Source organism: Condylostylus longicornis, unplaced genomic scaffold (genome assembly GCF_029603195.1).
Source record: "Condylostylus longicornis isolate FDR11 unplaced genomic scaffold, ASM2960319v2 ptg000016l, whole genome shotgun sequence".
Taxonomy (NCBI): domain Eukaryota; kingdom Metazoa; phylum Arthropoda; class Insecta; order Diptera; family Dolichopodidae; genus Condylostylus; species Condylostylus longicornis.
Genome location: NW_026577985.1, coordinates 2,529,859 through 2,546,225, shown reverse-complemented (window position 1 = coordinate 2,546,225; position 16,367 = coordinate 2,529,859). Strand labels below are relative to the sequence as shown.

The 16,367-nt window shown below is 29.5% G+C and overlaps 1 protein-coding gene across 6 annotated transcripts in view; it reads left to right on the top strand.

Moving 5' to 3' along the window:
* Positions 1-16,367, top strand: part of LOC129605857 (serine/threonine-protein phosphatase rdgC) — a 174,638-nt gene that overhangs the window by 87,142 nt on the left and 71,129 nt on the right. The window lies entirely within an intron of this gene.

Sequence of the window (16,367 nt, the reverse complement as noted above, 5' to 3'; positions counted from 1 at the left end):
TTACTCATACAGTAGCTGAATACCATGAATGGTTTAATCAGTTGAAAAATGTATTTTCAAATTTAAACTAAATTTTTAAACCTAGGATATTTTATTACCTTGTTAACATGAATGAGTCTATAATAATTTGGTCAAGACTCTGATAAAATCATTCAATGTGTGTGAATAAATTTATGTAAAAACAATAAATTAATTATTATGAAGTTGAATTTTTGATAAAACGAGAATAGGTAGAGTAAATATAAATTGAATGGTGCGAACGAATGATTTTAGGAGTTGTATAATAAACGTCACATTGCTTTATGCAAGCGGCTTTTTTTATATTTAGGTTCTGCTATATACATTTATAACCAATATATCAAAAATTCAACGCAATTTTTGCAAACCAACTAACTTTCGAAGTTATATAGCAGCTATCACAGTGTCATGAAATTTCAACGACTTTTATCATACAACGGGAGAGTAAGAGATTAGGAAAATTAAGAGATTAAGAAATTAAATAAAGAGATTAAGACATTGAATTTAAATTTAAAACTGTCAATATGCTATGTAACTTTTGTTGCTTTTGTTATTATAGTCCTTTGCTAAAATACATTTCTTATGTTTTCTGGGTGCTATTAATCAACGTCTTGTTACAAGCACTTTGTAATTTACGGAACTTGATAGTCGACTATTAAAACTAGTTTCAAATGCTTCATTTATTTTATATTCACACATTTATATGAAAAATATATCTTTTGCTTAATCTCAAATTTGTATGAACATACATACATTGCTTTGTTCCCTCATATGTGCACATAATAGCAACAACATATGCTTATCATATACATATGTAAATAGTATATTGTAGAGTGTACAATAAGTGACACTTTCCAGTTATATTAATAATATAGTTAATTGAAATTTATACAATTTAAAAGTTTATCCTTATTATTTTTACCGTTTGACGCAATCAATTTCGGTTAGCTTATATGGTATAAGCGGCTCAGAAGCATTGGCGAAAGCTACAAATGAAAAATTTTTTTTTTTGCTGCAATCGATTATGTACAACTTTTAGAATCAGTGAAATTAATTTCCAGTTTCGAAATAGTTTTTTTCCTTTTTATTTTTCGCAAAAGTACTTTTGCTTCTGTAAAAATTTTCTGATTTTTCAAAAGCAAAGTGGCATAACCCACATTGTACCTTAAGCCACTCTGCTTTTGAAAAATATCAAAACTATTTTATAGATGACAAACAACTTTTTAAGTAATCGTTTTATACAGACACATTATACAGTTTTTAAATTAAAATAGTTTATTTTTATATTTTATGATAAAAAAATATAAATATTTTCTATTAATTTTTAGTTTTGAATTTAAATATGACTACAAAAATGAGAGTAAAAACAATATCCTAATTTATTAATTTTATTCTAGTAATTGACCTGAATAACATAAACTTAACTTTCGTATTACTTTATTGATTTTGACCTTAAAGCCGCCAAACGTACCATTTTCTTGGTACTTGTACTATTTTTTAGACTCTATGATCATGGAAAATTTTGACTTGGCATTGTACGTTAATTGTACAATTTATTATAAAACAAGTTTTGTTAGAATAAACTGTTTTTGTATTGCGATTAAAATTTTTTAGATTTTGATATTTTTCTCAAAAGAAATTTTTTCTTTAAAGAAATGAAAAATTAAGTACATATACATAAACAAATAATACAAAACCACAAATCCGATAATAAAATAATTTCTCTGCAAATCGAAACTGGGTAAACTTTATTTCAATGGAAGCTGGTACTATTAATTAGTAATAAGATTTTGCGAAAACTACCTGATACTTTCTGTTTTAAAAAAAGTAGGGTTTTTAAATACAATTTCTGAAAGATTAGGATTTACATACTTTCAGTTTGGTAAACGTCATAAATATGGAAAGATTTAATTTTTTACATTTCATTTTTTTTTGTTCCTAAAGTAAAGTAAAAATATATTTAAGCTCAGAAAATTTTTAATAGAATCCTTTGATTTAAAATTTCGTTAATTGTTTGTAAAACCTTCAAATCTCAAAAAGTATTGAGCTTTAACATCTACTTTTAAAAAGGTTTTTTACGTACTCGTATTTTCGATTCAATGTGGAACAATTCCAAAAAAAAAATTTAATTTAATATTTTTACAAGTCAAATTTTGAATTATTGAGTTGAATAAGTATGTTATTTTGTATTGAGAATTACTCAATACAAAATAACATACTTAAAAGAGCACTCAAAATTAAAAGAAAAGATACCATTGTTTTATCTGTGGTATCATGATTTAAGGTTTCCTGTACGATTTTTTAGAATGATTCCAATTTATGGCAGCCCTATTTGTGCCTTAAGTTAACGTAATTATTATTATTATTATTATTATTATTATTATTATTATTATTATTATTATTATTATTATTATTATTATTATTCTTATATTTCGTTCTATTCTAATACATTAAGAGCTGTGCATATAGCATTTATTAAGATTTTTTTTTAGCACTTTTCCAGAAAAATTTTGAAAAGAAGTTCTCATTAGTTTTATTCAGAAAAATAAAATTTGGCAGAAAAATAAGATTTATTGGAAAATCAAAATTCATACCCCAAATACATTACACATTCTATGAAGATCAAAGGCGCAAATCACGTCGATAAAATTGCTTTTACATCATATTCAAAAAATAATTTATGAAATATTTTTAAAATGCATTTTTTTTATTAATTTGTTATTTTTAAGAATAACATTTAATTTTGTAATATTATGATAAAAAATATGTATAATATTTAAAAAAAGACATAAAAATTCAAATGGAATTAACCCCCAAATTTTTTAATGTTTTCATTTATATGCAATGCCAAAGTGGAGTAACCCACAAAAAAACTGGTTTTTAGTTAGGGTAAATAGTAATAATCCAGCTAAAGTTCGAAAAAAATGACCGTAACAATAAATAGTTTTAAGTTAACACAGCTGTAATACTTAATTTGCTGGCTCTTTAAAATTACGCTTTTTTTAATTGCATAATCTGCAAAATAATAAAAATGTGGCATATACCACTCTGCTTCCGAGCCCCTCATATACAATACATTATTATGAAGTGTCCCTGCGAAAATTTTCAATTTTTCATCAAATATTCCGAAAATTAAGATAGTAGTACTACCCACTAATTGCAACAAGGAACATTTGCTTAACTAAAATTGTTAATAAATTCGTTGGAGGAGAGAATTCAGCAAAATATCTATAACTGTCATTTCCAAAATGTTTTTTGTTTTTTTTTTGCTGAGAGGAAGGGTGAAAAATTCGAAAGACACTGCCAGACGAAAAGCAGTAGTGTGGAACTTTAATCCACTAAAAAACATCCTCCTCAAAATAAACTATAAAACTAGTCGGAAACGACTAACCATTAATTTTGCTCTAACCTTTTAGATTATTTACGAGCTTTTAATCTGGCACAATAGCGTACTAAGTACTCATTGTTCCAGATAAAAAACTTTAAACTAAATCGAGAGGTCTCGTACGTTTAAATCTCCTAACAAAGTTTTGATTGTCAACCAATCGAGCCGCCTCGATGTTGACATGATTGGATAAACGCATTTTATGATTTACTGCTTGCTTTTTAATTTCGTCTGTGACACTTAGGATCGTGAGATCCCTGTGTATATCGGCATTATGTACATACCAAGGGGCGTTTACAATGTCCCGTAATAATCTATTTTGAAATCTTTGTATAGATTGAATATGACTCTGCGCAGCGCAGCCCCATAACTGAATACCGTAAGCCCAGGCAGGCTTAAATATTTGATTATATATCAAAACTTTGTTGTATATTGTCAATTTTGAACGCCTTCCCAAAATCCATTCAAACTTTCTGTATTCCTCCTCTAGTTGAGATCTCTTTTTCTTCATGCGCTCCTTCTATCTGAGCTTAGTGTCCAACGTCATTCCCAAATACTTCGCCGTGTTTGCGGACGGAATCAAGACGCCATTTATCCGAACCGAAAATGAATTGTCAATTTTCCTATTAGTGAAATTTTCGTGTACTGATTTCACCTCGTTAAGTTTTATATTGCACTTTCTAGTCCATTTTGAGATCTCATTACTAGCCTCTCACATACTGCAGGTTTGTGCAGTATGGTTATCTCTGTAACTTTCATTCTCTGTAACACGCATTTATTAGGCGCGTAAGCATCGTTACACCCCTTTTGGGTAATTTTTTCAAAATATCCGCCATTATTAGGTCAAATCCTGCCTTTTTAGGTTTAAGAGTCATGATTTCTTCTATAGCATCTCTTTTCTTGACAATTGGAATAGTCAAGCTATCCCCAACAAAAGCAGATTCCTCATTTTCATACACGCCCTGGCTGTCATGCGGGCAGAATATATCGGCCAAATGATCCGCAAACGCATTTGCCTTGTCCTTGTCAGTTTTTGCCCACGTTCCATCTTTGTTTTTAATAGGAGCGAGATGTTTGATAGGTTGCTTCATTTTCTTTGTTGCCTTCCACAATGAGTAATTGGTTTTGTCACACGCCGTCAAATTTTGAACATAATTGGCAACCGAATGCTCTTTGTATTTTCTAATACAGCGTCTTAGTTGCTGCGATTCACGATTATATCTGGTTTTATCAGTAGGATCACGCGTTTGTTGCCACCTCTTTCTCGCCCGCCTGCTTCGTCTTACATTTGCTAGGATATGTGGGGGATAGTTAATGCCTTCCCTTCTAATTGCATTAATTTTCGGACTACTCCAAGCCGCATTTTGAATAATTTTAGTAAAGTGTTCGGCCTAATCATCTATGTGCTGGGTCGTTCTTATTCTTTTCCTTAGATCTATTTGTCGTTCAATCTCTAAGCGAAATCTCGACCAATCTGTAGCTCCATTTGTCAGCGCAGGTTTCGCTCTTTTCATAACTATATTTTCCTTAAGTTCAAGAATAACCACCGATTTCCAAAATGTATATTAAAAAAAGTTTCAGTACAGTTCAACTACCTCAGTCAAACTTTAATCTACTTTGCAAAAAAATTATATAAAAAATTTACCTTGCAACAAAGCAAAGACCAAAGATGTACCAACAAGATAAATTTTTGCTTAAAAAATTAATTCTGGGATACCAAACATTGGTAGAACATAAGTACACTTTTAGTATTTTGGGTTTGTTTTCGTATTCTTACTCTCTTTCTTCAATTTTTTTTATTTTTTAAAAAAATTTCTTTTGCTTCTGTTTGATTGGATTTTTTTGCTTTATTTTGGTATGTCTGTATGCATTAAATTATTTAGGACATGTAGAAGATACACATATGCACGTATCCACAGATATCTTTATATAAGATTGCGTAATGCCATAAACTCCAATATGTACTATCATAAACTCCACAGACATCTTTATATTTTATAGGAGTATATTATCTCCTATAAAATAAAAAGATGTCTGTGGGTACTATAAACTCCTACAATTTACTAATACATATACACTTTTTGTTTAGAAATATATTCTTATAGTAGGTATTTTCGTATGAATTAGAAATGTTCGTGGTGATTTGGGATGTTTGCAAAATAAAAAACGATTAAATACAAAATATATTATACAGAAATTATTTTATTTCGTTTTTAAATAACAAAATGAAATTTCATGTTCTTGCAAACTGAATAATGAATAATGAATTTTATAATGAATAGAATAATGAATTTTAGGTAACAAAATAGTTTTTAGGTAATTTATTTTGTTTTATAGGTAAAACCAAAACAGTAAATACATACGTAATAAGAATTTTTTTTAAAAAATTTTTGAATGTAATCTTTTATTAACTACATAACATATTTACATAATAAAAGAAAATGTTGAATTCTTTTTTCTTAAAGCTGTATAAAATACTTTATAGGTAGGGAGGTTCACTCCAAGCAATTGGGAGTTGAGCTATCTTTCCTGGCAGACGGAAATCAATGCAGCTAATTATAATGTCTTTGAACAAAGTAAAGAGTAGTGCTTCTGAATTTTGGATCATATTTACAAGTAGTATAGTTGATCATATTACGAGTAGTATAGCATACTTTACGAGAAAATAACAAACATATTGAAGGCACCGTTGCAAATGACATATTTGAAGTTATTATTGACAAATATGCGTGTATATAAGAAGCAACGAACTTTTTTTAGTTTGCCGGTTTGTTTTTTCCTGCACTTTGATTCAGTGTTGTATTGCAGTTTTGGCTATTTTGATATTTGTATAAACTATTTTGATATTTGTAAATAATTTTCATATTCAAATCAAATTTAAGGATACTCACGAAGAAAAAGAAGTTTGGCAATTTAATTTTCATTCTTGTCAAATCTTTTTCAACTTTTTCACTACTATAATTTGAAAGTTCAAATTTTAAAAATAAATACTGAAGTTGTAAAATTTTGCAACTTTGCAGAAAAGTTGAAAAATGTAAAAAATACTCAGATTATTACTATTTTTAAGGCTAAGAGATTGAACTTTGAACAGGTTTGTTGTAAAAGATATAGGTACCTATGTACATAATATTGTAATAAAAGATTCTAAAATGTTGCTTTTATTGTATTTTGAGGAAAAATTTGTTACTAAAGTTGAAAAAAATATATAATTTTAAATGCAATTCCAGCAGCAGCAACATTTTTGTACTTAAAGTATGAAAAATTGTGTCTTGTAGCATACGAAACTTTGACTGAAATTACGACATATGATTAATAAGTATTTACTCTAAAGATTATTTAATCCATCTTCTGTTAATGATTCTTCTTATTTTTTAATATTCATCTTTTATTTAATACCTCCTTATTTTCTAAAAATCATATATTCTGTTTAAAAGAAGGGTTTTAAATTTTGTCATAACAAAATGTATTTGAAATATGTTTTTTTTAGTTTTTAAGACATTTGAAAATGGGATTATAATGCAAAATTTTGGAATTTTTTATAACATACGTATGTATCGACTTTCACACATACATGGAAGCTTTAAAAAATGATATTGCGCTTTAAATATTTTTGAATATTTTTAACTATTCTAACTATTTCTAACTATGAATTCAATTATCTGCATTAAGATAGGTTTAATTGCACGGCCCCCCAAATTAGAATCAGCTCTTATACTCGTAGTTAACATACCAAGAAATCTCTACCTGGAGTTCGCCAATGCCGAAGTTAGGTCACCGTTTTCTCCTCCTCCTCGTCCTACAGAGACCGTTTGCGGGGCGGCCCATCTTCCTGGCATGATTGCCAATTAGATAGTCTTCAGTTAAAACCCTATCACAGCGCCAATGTCCTCCCGCTGGAAAGATATCAGATACCTTGTGCGACGTAAGCCTAGCTTTGTCCACAACTTCCTTGTCGCGTTACATGTTGTTCCATTCTCCCATTTGAGGTTGATATGTTCCACTGCTGCATTGCGTAGCAGCAGCCTATGGGTGCTTAGAGGTATGTCCAGGTTCTCCTTTCCAGTATGTCGCACTTTACAGTTCTGCAAAACTCCGCTTTTTCCGGGGACCTAAACCAAGTTTAACTCGAACTGCCCCACCATCTCGTTAAGAGACGACCTGCAATCTAGGAACGTTCTGGAAGCAGAGGTCTCAGACTCCAGGGCCCTTATAACACTGTCAACTGACACCACATTCTCACCAAGCCAGCGCTGAGTCTCCCCAATTGCAACCACCTCTGCCTGAAAAACACTGCAGTTGTCTGGCAGACGGAAAGAAAGTTCAACTGCCAATTGCTTGGAGCGAACCCCCCACCAACCCATTTGTCAAGTTTGAATTTGGCTTCCCGCCAGATTTGCCTCGATAGGATCGAGGTCCCAAAATTTTTCATGAATGAAAGCCAGGAAGAACCGAATCAATTGTCCCCACCTCGTGCCCCAAGTTCGTTAGAATTGAAGTATGACCCATGGGGCCACACGACCACTGTGTTGCAATTTTTAATTATCTGCATTAAAATTTTTGAGCTAGAATTATTTTAAAAGTGCTTTCAAAAGTATAAAGTTTTGAAAATATTTTCAAAATTAAACTTTTGTTCAATAACCTCATTATACTTTCTTTGGTTTCAACTTCCGCAACTTGAAAATTAAAATTCTTAAATTAACCTGTATTCAACTTTCAGTGCATTATTGAAAATGTGATTTTTTTTTATTTAAAGTATAAAACAAAATTAGAAAACTTTGTAGTCTAAGTTTGTTAGAAACATTTGAAAAACTTTTTGAGTAGATAAGTACTTTGGATTTTTAGAAATTTTATTGGAAAGAGTTTTGTTTTTAAGAAGCATATAATACACATTTATCCTATTTTCTAATATTTTCTTTAATTTTTTTAAATAAGTTATTATACTTTGAAGCATGTTATTCGTTATTACTTAACATATTTTATTTTAAACTTGAAATGAAATTAAATTGTTCGTAGAAAAAAAGTGGAAATATTGCATGTTGTTACGAATTCGAAAACCATAGATGTTATGCATACAAAGATACTCGTATACAGAATAAGTATTATAAAAAACTTTGAGGAAAATGCTTGTAATTCGGTACAAAATATATTACATGCTTGTTTGTTTTTAAATTTATTTTACTTTTATTTTTAAGTGAATAGTAACATTTTTAGTAAATATTTTTTTCTAGATGGTGTCATTCTGGCTTTTTTTATACGTACTATATGGTTGGCCTATGTACTGTTTATTTTATACAAAAAAGTAAGGCAAACGTTAAAATTATAAAGTAGAATTTTAAAGATTAAACTTAGCAAAAGTAGCTAGCAAGCATATAAGTAAAAAAGTAGAACATTCAAGAAGAGGAATTTAATTTTTAAAATAGAATATTTTTGTCCAAATAATTTCAATTAAAACTTTAAATAATAACCATAATTAAATGAAACCGGATTTATGAAAATTGTAACATAGATTTGGGATGAAAATTTATATCTAAGTTTACTTCTGCTTTGATTATTTTTAACTTGTAACTTATCACATATAAAAGCTCCGACTGACAAGACGGACAAGAGAGACGAACAAGGGAGGTTGATACAACAAGATAAGCTTTTCAAAGGAATCAGGTGTCAGCAGCAGGACTTTTGCAAGGAGCCGAATCATATTTTTATGCACATACAGTGAAATAATCAACCAGTTTCCTTGAAATGATTCCTATGGTTTCACTGCGATAAATAGTTAAAAAATGGTATTTTTAGAATTTTGGGGGTGAGGGAGGGGGAGGGAGATAAGTAAAAATTTTCTTCTACGGAAATAAGTTTCTAGTAAAAATCTTATGCACATGTAAAATTCAAACTTTGCATCTTCAAGGGTGTAGAAGTTTTATAAACATGTCAACGGACAGGCGGACGGAGGGGCGGACATATTGAATTTAGTAAGCATTTTTTTTTTAATTTTATTATAAATTTGGAAATTATAAGAATAAATATAAAATTTGAGATAGAGTGGTACAGTAGTACACTTGGTGAAATAGTAATACAATATAACTATAGTAGAACGTTCGACATTGGTGACTTACTACAATTGATGAAGTATTAAATTTTGCTCAGTGTGAGTCTAATCTTGCAGTTTACTCGATTAGCAAGTAAATAAACGACAAAATCGAGGAAAATTTATGCTGTATAGTGATCTTACTCTATTATTCATTTTCATTTAGATTTTTGAATTTAAATTCAAAACAATAAGAGGGTGACTTCCATATTGTAAAAAAAGCAGTTTTTAAACCGTTTTTAAAGCGCTTTTAAACTAAAAAAAATCTGATGTGCTCAGCACATAACGGATCGCAATGTGCATTGTCTAGTTAAGTGAAATTGTTACAGAATATTATAAAAATTTCTGTTAAATACTTTTTTCCAATTTTTAGGACATTATTATAGTTAACATACCTAGAAAAATGTAAATTCGGCTCTTAGTAGAACTTCGCTTTGCTCTACCCGAATTCCATGAAATGCTCGCCAATTAGTTCCGGTAACAACCAGAACTCAAATATCAAATTTCAAGAAATTCCGTCAATTCGTTCCGTAGATATGATGAAAAATGTAAAATCGACCCGCAGATCAGTTTTCGAGCCCTGATCTCTCCAAAAAATTTATATGTTCATTGTTTTAATACGAAGAATTTACTTATAAAATTTCAATGAAATCGGTTGATGATTTCTCTTTATATACGCAAAAATGTTTATTTGGCCTGTAGTAAACGTCCAGTTGCTGACACCTGATTTCACTTCGAGCTGAGCTTATGTATAAAATTTCAAATAAATCGGTTGAATATTTTCTTCAAAATGTTCAAAAATGTAAAACAGACCGGCCAAAAAGTGCAGTTTCCGAGGCCTGATATATCTCAAAAGTTGATCAATCCGTGCCATGGTGGAAATAAACTTACACATAAAATTTCATCAAAATCGGTTCAGCCGAACTTAAGATACACGCGTGCACACACAGATCGACAGGTTGCTAAAAATAGTTTATTTACACTTCCCTACTATGGAGAAGTGCATTCCCACCGAAAACTCGATATGCAAAATTTGTTGCCATCACATCACCTACCTATTGTATACATAATACGGTCGGTAAAAAACAATACGGAACGTACATAATTCTTAACGTTATGATATTGTATGTATTGTTTATTCACGATTTGTCATTTTTATTTATTCATTGACAGCTGTTTTTATTTTTAAACTTGACGTTTAATACCAATTAACACCCAATATTCTGTTTCAATCAGTATTATCAGCTTTTCTTCACATTTATTCTAAAAATTCAATTTGTGGTGGTATATATAACTAACATTTAGCACAATGCGCTAAATATTTATCAAATAGAAAAATTTTAATAAATTTTACATTCAGTGGCAGAGGCGCTCTCTGCTTTTTTCTGCGTAATCAAAATGGTTTCTGCGTAAACAATTTGGAGGTTACTACATCGTTAAAAGCTTTTGAAATACAATATAGAACATGAAACATTGCTGCGAATTTTTTTACAATATGGATATCATGGAGACATAGCTACACGTTAGTTACAAAATCTTTATTTGTCATAAAATTCAAAATGAATTAAACGATCAAAACATATGTTAGCTGGATGAACGCTAAACTGTATTTTTTAGTTAAATTGCACCACAGAGTGCAATTGGGTCTTTTCTGATTTTACAAAACTAAATCAAGATATAAATAATTTCAAGCAGCAAGTCAAAATCCCTATTGTACTTTTTTAAATAAGACTATGCTTCCATATTTGATTTAAAAATTATATACATATAACATATATTTGAACAAAAAATTTCTGCCGTAAAAAGAGAAATTCCGAACTCTTCTTCAGGTTCATGCGCGTTACAAAAAGTAACTCGACTTGTTGAAAAGATCAGCTGATACATAACGAATATAAAACCTTGAGCATAATATTTAAAGAAATATAGAATACTGGAAAAGTAATAGTGAATTTTTACACATTTTCATTTCGAATATGAAATTTAAATAGCTTGAACTTGAAATCTTAAAAGTATAGTTTGAATTTTATCCAAACTTTTTCAATATTCTTAAAATGCAATTATGTACGTGTTTTGTTCAAAAAATTTTCAAACTTCAAAGATTTTGACTGCAGTTATTTATTTTCGTTTTGTGCTATTTATTACATAGCTGTTGTGCTGAAAACAAAAAAGAATGCGACTACTTTAATGGGTTTTTTTGTTTGCAATTTTTATATTATATATGTATGTGTGAATATGTGCTTCGTATTTAGTACCTCGTGAAATATTTGTTGTCTGAAATTTATTGTAGTACTAGATAATGGTAGTTACATAATTGTTAATATATACATATGTATACATATAGCATAGATATGTATGTGTAAGACTGATGCAATCATAGTAAAAAATTAAGTAACAAATTGTTAATGCAGTTGTGTAGTTGTAATGTTGTAGTTGAGTTGGGTGAAAATACGAGTATAAGTTTTTTCAACATTTTATGTGGCTTAAGTGGGAGCTTATAGGAAGAATATTTTGTTTTAAGAAAACTTTCAAGATGTGGATATTGTAGTATTTAAGGTTGTTAGAGTATATACAAAATAGCAGGGAAAGGGTTGTTAATATATTAGAGTTACAAAGGTAATGTTAAAAATCTTAAGGTTTCAGTGTTATTGAGTGCGGCAAGTGTTTGTTCCAATATAACAGAGATCAAAATATAGGTTTTGTTACTGGCCAGGATTGATACACTCTCTTGAAAATATCATTTTTATAACTCACAATTAAAAATTGCACTACTAATTTTATTTTTTTTTTCTTTCTCAAATTGCTCAAATTTTATTCCTACTTAAATATTTGACTAAAATTAAATTTTTAATAAATTAAAAATTTATCAAAATAAAAATTCAAAGTTTTTTAAAATGATACGAAAATCTAATTCGCGAAATTTTTTTAAAAAAGTATCGTGTTTTAAATTAAGAAATTCGTTGCAAATCTGTGTATGTTTTATTGTTTTCAAATATTTAATTGCAGTGATACATATATTTGTATGTTTTAGGTATATTTTCATTCGCAACTATTATTCATTATACCCTGCACTTCGTGAAGGGTATATTAACTTTGGTATGGAGTTTGTAACTACTTGAAGGAGTCATCTGCGGTATGGACATATATATATATTCTTGCTCAGCGTAAAATTCTGCGTTGATTTAGACATGTCCGTCCGTCCGTCCGTCCGTCCGATCGCACGATAACTCAAAAACGAATAATGCAATCGACACCAAACTTTCACAAGTTGTTTATTTTGTGCCAAGGACGAACCCTATTGTTATTGGATTAATTCGGACAACGGGTTCGGGGAGCTGCCATACAACTCAAAGAGTTTATTTTAAATATTTCAAAAACTAATAAAGGTACAAATATAAAATTTTGTATACATGTGTCCAATTATATTCTACATATGTTCTAAAAATTTTAATAGTATAGCTGCACCGGTTCGGGTGGCTGCCATACAACTCCAAAAGCAAATTTTTTATATTCGGCAAAATAATAAAGTCAGATTCATGAAACTTGGCAGTCATGTGTCCAATTATAGGTCAGATATATTTCTGAAGTTTTAGTGGAATTGCTTGACAGGTTGGGGTACCTGCCATACAACTCCAAAAGCTAATTTTAAATATTTGGAAAAATAATAAAGTCAGATTCATGAAACTTGGCAGTTGTGTGTCTGTTATAGGTCAGATATATTTCTGAAGTTTTAGTGGAATTGCTCTACAGGTTCGGGTACCTGCCATACAACTCCAGAAGCTAATTTTAAATATTTGGAAGAATAATCAAGTCAGATTCATGAAATTTGGCAGTTGTGTGTCCAATTATAGGTCAAAGATATTTCTGAAGTTTTTGTGGAATCCCTTGACAGGTTCGAGTGGCTCCTATACAAGCCCAAAAGCTTATTTTAAATATTTGGAAAAATAATAAAGTCAGATTCATAAAACTTGGCAATTGTGTGTCCAATTATAGGTCAAAGATATTTCTGAAGTTTTGGTGGAATTGCTTGGTAGGTTCGAGAAGCTCCCATACAAGTCCAAAAGCTTATTTTAAATATTTGGAAAAATAAAAAAGTTAGATTCATGAAACTTAGCAGTTGTGTGTCCAATTATAGATCAGATATATTTGCGAAGTTTTAGTGAAATTGCTTGACAGGTTCGGGTAGCTGCCATACAACTCAAAGAGTTTATTTTAAATATTTCAAAAACTAATAAAGGTACAAATATAAAATTTTGTTTACATGGGTCCAATTATATTCTACATATGCTCTAAAAAATTTAATGAGATAGCTGCACCGGTTCGGGTGGCTGCCATACAACTCCAAACGCAAATTTTTTATATTCGGCAAAATAATAAAGTCAGATTCATGAAACTTGGCAGTCATGTGTCCAATTATAGGTCAGATATATTTCTGAAGTTTTAGTGGAATTGCTTGACAGGTTGGGGTACTTGCCATACAACTCCAAAAGCTAATTTTAAATATTTGGAAAAATAATAAAGTCAGATTCATGAAACTTGGCAGTTGTGTGTCTGTTATAGGTCAAACATATCCGTAAAGTTTCTATAGAATGGTTTCACAGGTTTGAGTAATTGCTATACAACAACGAAAGGTGCAGGGTATAATTCAATCGGTTTATACCGACTGAAACGTTTTTACTTGTTTTATATTTCCTTTGAAAAATGAATTCCATTTTGATTCTATATGGAATACTTTAGCGAATAACACCATGTGGATGAGGTAAATATAATTATGTACGATCCTATATGTATTATAAATCAATTGTACTACTTTTTTAAATGTTTTTTGAATTTATTTTATATCTCATTTTCATTTATTCAAAACTATACATACATACATAATTTACATATGTATTTACATTTATTGCGGGAAAACTGTCCCGATTCTAAGAAAATAATTCCACTCGTAAAAATTTTTATGTGAAACATTCTTTTCTACCTATATATAAACCAAACATATAGAGAACGTGTAGTTCATTTGTTTGTTTTGATGTCATGTACAATATACAATAAAAATTAAATGAACCACATTAATACAATGTACATGTACGTTCAGCACAGCGGGATAATTAAAAATTAAATATTTGCCGACAAAAGATATTTTATTAAAAAGAAATTTACATAAGGATAATAAAATGGAAATGTATGAAACTAGGATGACAAAATTTTTTTAAACATTAAATAACTTTTTCCTATCTTTGCGCGAGCATGTGAACATATTGTATATTTAATATACATATGTATATTATTCAGACGTACATATTTTATGTAAATTTTCTCAATAAACAATTTCTCTTCATTAATTTTTTAATTTTCTTTATATTAACCACAAACAAACTATAGTTTATTTACTTAAGATGTAACCTACATAGTTTATTTCATTTTTTATAATTAAAAATTTTCTCGGTTAAATAGAGAATCAGGGTTTAAATTTTTTTATATACATAGATATATGTATGTACATAGCTAACTATTACAGAAATTAAAATAATTTAAAAGAAAAGGAAGCTAAGTATTGAAAAATTTAAAATTTTCTAAACTTGTAATTTACACCACTTTGATTACAGACTGACTATGAGACAGACTATAACTTTATGTTACCATATTAATTTCAGTACTGTGTTTTCAATATTTTCTAATATATAGCTAAAATACTATTGAAGTTGTATGGCTACTACCAGAAAGAGCCAAGCGATTTCAACTAATTTTATCAAACTCATTGCAGCTACCAGAGGGAGTCAAACAATTTCAACGACTTTTATTAAACACATTGACCCTACTTATATATCGCCCTGTGCGAAATTTCAATATCACAGCTATAGTTTCTAATATAGTTTATAGTTTCTAAGATATAACCAAATAACTTTGGAAGTTGTGTGGTAGCTACCAGAAGGAACCAAAAAATTTCAATGACTTTTGTCAAACACATTGGTCCTAGTTTCTAATATAGTTTATAGTTTCTAAGATATAACCAAATAACTTTGGAAGTTGTGTGGTAGCTACCAGAAGGAGCCAAAAAATTTCAATGACTTTTGTCAAACACATTGGCCCTACTAATATATTCGTCTGTGTGAAATTTCAATGTCACAGCTTTTATAGTTTCTAAGATATAGTCAAATAAATCTTGAAGTTGTATGGCAGATACCCGAACCAGTACCCCGATCATACCCAATTTAAAGGGGTTCTGGGATTTACTAGAATATCATTTGTGAAAATTTGGTGAACTTAGCTGAATTAGTTTTTAGTTATCGTTGGGACGGACGGAGAGACAAAGCTAAATCAACGCTGATCAAAAACATATACAATACAAATTAAATAATACTATAGCAAATTAACGTATGTGTATAACAGTCGGGGGATTTTGAAATCTAGAAAATTTTCGATGGGATTGCTCTAGATTGAATTTTGGATAGGATTGAAATCAAGAAAATTGTCGATGGGAATAAGATTAACACTAGCAATTAAATAGGAAATGCGGTTGAAAATTTGGTTTTGATTCAACCGTGAATTTTTCTAAAATTTATTTAATGACAACGAATTTTTTTTCAAATTCCAATAATATTATGTTGCTTAACCCATTGGCTTATATCATTACAAATTTAATTAGTATAGTTGTATTATATATTTTTAAATAGCGGTTAAAGTCGGCAGAATAGGTAACAAATTATAAAAATTATTGTAGTTAAGTAAATAGGAAATTAATCAAAGGAAGCAAATGCTTTCTACTGCCAAAAAAGTACTCGGAACAATTATGAATGTGCCATGATGGGTTCTAAAAATAATGTTCCTTTTTATTATCTGTTGAACATAAATTTCCAAAGCGTTAACTACCATTTTTTAATTTGC